This window comes from Poecilia latipinna, unplaced genomic scaffold (genome assembly GCF_001443285.1).
Source record: "Poecilia latipinna isolate Pla-1442-1.1 unplaced genomic scaffold, P_latipinna-1.0 Scaffold2969, whole genome shotgun sequence".
NCBI lineage: Eukaryota > Metazoa > Chordata > Actinopteri > Cyprinodontiformes > Poeciliidae > Poecilia > Poecilia latipinna.
In genome coordinates this window covers 17,052-21,681 of record NW_015115585.1, presented here as the reverse complement: position 1 = coordinate 21,681, position 4,630 = coordinate 17,052, and the positions used below count along the sequence as shown (strand labels likewise).

General features: G+C 37.4%; 1 protein-coding gene and 1 long non-coding RNA gene across 3 annotated transcripts in view; both read right to left on the bottom strand.

The window, feature by feature from the left end:
- nubpl (nucleotide binding protein-like) overlaps positions 1–4,630 on the bottom strand; it is a 31,822-nt gene that overhangs the window by 18,139 nt on the left and 9,053 nt on the right. The gene's annotated exons all lie outside the window — the stretch shown is intronic.
- LOC106939747 (uncharacterized) overlaps positions 1–4,630 on the bottom strand; it is a 13,249-nt gene that overhangs the window by 3,143 nt on the left and 5,476 nt on the right. The window contains exon 2 of the long non-coding RNA XR_001422906.1: positions 3,550–3,556. This is a non-coding gene — a long non-coding RNA (uncharacterized LOC106939747). The remainder of the gene's footprint in view (positions 1–3,549; positions 3,557–4,630) is intronic.

The window sequence follows — 4,630 nt, the reverse complement described above, 5'->3', positions numbered from 1 at the left end:
CAATGCCAGAGCATTTCTTCTAGCTCAGTGTTTCTCACCCTTTCTTGGGATAGTGCCTACCTAGCCTTTATCCAGGTCCCTCACCGCCCCCCACCAAAGAATTTGTAGGCTACTTTGCACTGACCATTATTTTATCATTAAAATTACTATCACTATTGTAGATGTTTTGATTTTTATCCTTGTTTCTATATTTATCATCAAAAATAATTTCCCAGAGAACAAAAAAGCCATGGGAATAGAAATTATTTTCACTCACAGTTGTCTACGAAAAATGCAATGAACATTCAACTTAAAATCAGTAGGCCTAACAGCAGCCAATCAGAGTGGAAAAAATATTCTTGTTCTTTGCCATTTTCTAGTTGTTAAATATTCCAGAAAATGATAAAAGATGAACAACATGCCAGTTTAAACTTTGATCTATTTGCAAAACGACTGAGCTCTGAATCATTAAAACATGGATAGAACTGTAACTACATTAATCATAGCTCTTCTTCTCTTCATTGTTTCTGTGAGTTTCTGGTGGAGCAGCTCTGTGCTGCCTTCAGGAGAATGGGACATCAGAGTATCATCCATAAAATTTCACCCAAATGGCATTTATTGTGCAAACCAGAGCTTTCAGTGGAAAAACAAAAGTTCCAGATCCTTTTAATGCCATAGAAATTTGAGACAGAAACACTGATTATATCTTTATATAGGCCTGTATACTGATTCATAGATTAATAGTTCGTTGCTCCGTTCTATGTCCCGGTTCTACTGTTTCAGAGTTTTGTGCAACGTGCGCATCTTTTTAATTTTTTTTACCCCATAAGGTCGGGAAACGCGTATCGATGGAGAAAAGCAGACTTATGTTAACCATTTAGCTCCGGTATTCTGATTATTAAAATTCAAAAGTGCTCTGGTGCTACTGTTTCATACCAGATCACGCTATCTATCGAGATATCACTCATGGAGGGATTTATTTTTTTTTAAATAGGTTCATTTTTCTGAGGGACATACCACTGTACACCACTGGGTGTTGAGAAAATAAATTTAAAATAAGCTAGTTTTAAAACTTAACATGTCTTGATTCAAATGGCCTAATTGTGGTTTTAAAAATCAGTAATGTATTCTGGCCTATTGACCTTTATGTTACCTGTAAATTACAGCAGATGGTTTGCTAGGATCATTTGAACTGCCTTTTGTCTGTGTGGGAAAACAATACAGTAGAAGTTCTAGTTTTTCACACTCATCTGTGAAAAGCCGTAAACACAGCAGGAGTTTCTGGCTTCAGACAAAGGGTCAGAGATAGCTCCTGGTTGGAGGAGCAAAGATATGCCTTATTTGAATAAATTAAAGATAAGAATACTCCTTCAGTATAAAACTTTCTACACAGAAGTAACAAATTAGATTTGCTCTTGCAATTCTCCAAAGACGTCTTTGGACATCTTTGCTTTTCTTTCTTTCTTCTTTCCATTTATGTCAGGTAAATCAATGTATGTCTCCGTTGTTCTGCAGTTTCTGTTGTAAGTTTATTGTCTTCTATCGGATTAAACTCTGTAATTCTGTGACGTCAACAAGCATTGGTGTTTTCTTCTGAGTGACTACACGCAGCCTGCCGAGAGGACCTGGGATCTAAGAGGAAGAGAGAGAGCCAAACTTATTCCAAAATTAATTAATTCAGAGAATCTCTTTCTTAACAGAGGGTATCGTGACATATTTATAAGAGCAATTTTCTGTTGTCCTTCCATGGAAGCGTGCAGCATCCAGACGAACATTAAAACACTTTTTAATATAAGTTGCTGCAGGAACGCAGTATAAGGGGGAAAAGTGATGACAATTCTAGGGGCCCTGGCCAACAGGGGGCCCTCCACAATTTGTTCATAGAAATAAATAAAAAAAATCAGGGCCCCTGTCAATTACAAAATTAATCATACTGTATTTTCAAAGATTGTTTTTAGCAGTGAAAATTTAATGTTCCCACTGCCAGATTAAAAAAAAACACACATCCATAATTGCCCTGAACCCCCCTAACTGCGTTAAATGGTTCATTCCTGGTTGGAGCGAGAGTGACGCTGTTACCAGCAGTCAGTGGAAGACACAAACGACTGTAGCAGTTACTATGCTGCTAAGAAAAGTTATAAAATCAGGTTTTCATATAATAGAGAAGGAGAGAGAAAAAGGCAAGAGTGTTAATTTATAACCCAGTTTTTCTCCAAGAGAGGTGGGTAGACTGTGTGAGATTATCAACCATTTAGCATAATTAGCTTAGCTACAGACTACTGTTTGCCTCATTTACACTAGCATTTAATGAATTAAGGAAAAAAAATTACCAACCTATTCATATATTTAACTTGTCTTTTGTACCTTTTACCACTTAACAACAGAAGAGTCTGTCAGCAGCAGCTCTAACTACCATACCAGCATAAACCCTCTTCCTCCCCCGTCCCAGTGAAAAAGATGAGCAACACTGTGTTCAATAACAAGCTAGTTAGCATCATTCCAGGGAATCCATAGGGATTTCTCTGTTTTTGCTCTTTTTACAATTACACAACAAAAACAATGTATTTGTTGCTGACAGAAATTCAAACAACCTTTATAAAATGATAATATAAGATAAATATTTTTTTCACATTTTTTTAAAAACTGTCATTATGTTGTGACAGTATGGTATGAGAGGTAATCTGTGGAAAATCTATTTCCTCTGCTTTCTCCCACTGCTCTCTAGAAACAACCAGTCAGTGGCAGGAGAGTTTTAGTGCTGTCAATCACAATCTCATGTGGTGCTGCTCATCCTTCCTCCCCCTCGATTTGTGCAGTGCTGCAGCTAGCATAGCACAGAGCTGTGCAGATTCAAACTGTGAATGCTCAGTTTAGTTAGCATAGCTACCAATGATGGCAGATAAACAGTTTCTTGTAATGATAAGTTGTTTCTCCCCCATTAGCACATTTAGCAGTGAGTGAATGAGGCTAATTGACAGCACTAAGAGCGTCCTGCTAGTTCTGATTGGTTGTTTTGGTCAGAACGGTGCATTACTTTAACCAGTAATAGTAATTCAGGAAGGAGATGGAGGAGATTGATTGTTTTCACAGATTATCTGTCTCATGACAAACTGCTACATCATGACAGCTTTAACAAATATGGAGAAAACATATTTTTATTAAAGTTATGTACTGCAGCCTGAATAAAATGCAACTACATAGCATTTTTGAGAAGTCTGATTTGCTTTATGTGTAGTTGCACATTGCTTTTGACTGTTGTTGGGAGAGACATTTCAGTATCTAAAACTAATAGGAAAAATGTAAGCAACCAACTTGGATACTGGATGTGGACTGTTGGACGTTAAATTCATGAGCAGTAAATATTGTGCTAGTTATCAGTATTGAACCAAAGAAAGCAAGGCAGATGCAAGCTTTTAAAATTGTGATGCTTTTTATCGGTCAACTAGATTCAAAAAATTGTTACATTAGCTGTGCGGGGGGCAAACAAATTTTTTGTCAGGGGGCCCAAGATTCCTGGCGGCGCCCTGAGTTGCTGCTTTGACTTGATCACAGAAGCCAAAACATATGCACAAAAGTCCTCAATAAAACATAAAATATTTGAAAATCAGACGCCAGACAAGTGAACCACAGCAACGTCATCAGTTGGTTTAACGCTGAACTGATGTGGTGAAGCTACCAGTAGCAGGAGAACGGAGCTGCGCCAATAAGCTACAAACATTGAAAAGAAGAGCTGCCATTAGGGTTGCCACCCGTTCTTTAAAATACGGAATCTTCCCGTATTTGGCTGTTAAATGTTGCGTCTCGTATTGAACCGATACGGGACGCGATTTGTTCTGTATTTCTATAAATGTCCGATAGACACACCTATCACACACACCAACACTAAGTGTAACAATAATAACCAAAATAAAACACAGGTCAGCTAAATTCTCGTTGCAGGAGCTAAAGAACCCCAGAACGCTACGGACCGATGCAGCGTTCAGTGAGGCACCATCAACCGGGATCTTTTTAAAACATCCTCGACCCGATACTCCACCGCCCTTAGAAGTAAAACCTCTCGTAAAGATACTGACGTGAGAAGGAAAATGCAAATCCCAGGCTGAAGAATGTTAGTAAGGATGAACACAGGCAATTTAAAAAAAAAAAAATGTGTCCATCGTGGCGCAGTGTGCTGTATGATACTAGACAGAATAGATCAAGAGAGGAACACAGTAGACCCTGATATGGTAACATTTCGCTATGATTAAGTTTCTTATTGTGCTTTTAGTCGACTATATTGGTTTGATTATTTGCTTATTTAATGTAAAATAATATCAGCTAAAATAATGCAAATGATCATTTAAAGAACAAATCATACATTAGATTAACAGTAAATACATAAATACTTCCTATTTTGAAATGTTTATATATTTTATGAATTCATTGTTCAGTGGTCATTAATGCACCAGACACAGACCTGCAGCCCAGGGGAACCAAAGGAGTTATACTAAATAAATGTCTTATGTTAATACTCAGTGGTGGATTTTTTTTTAACTTCACAATTTTACTTTAACAATAAATTAAAATTATAGTGCTGCAGTTTTAGCTGCTGTGTGGAGATAGGATCACACTTTCCATCTGGATCTGCAACCTGAATCTCTGGAGACAGATG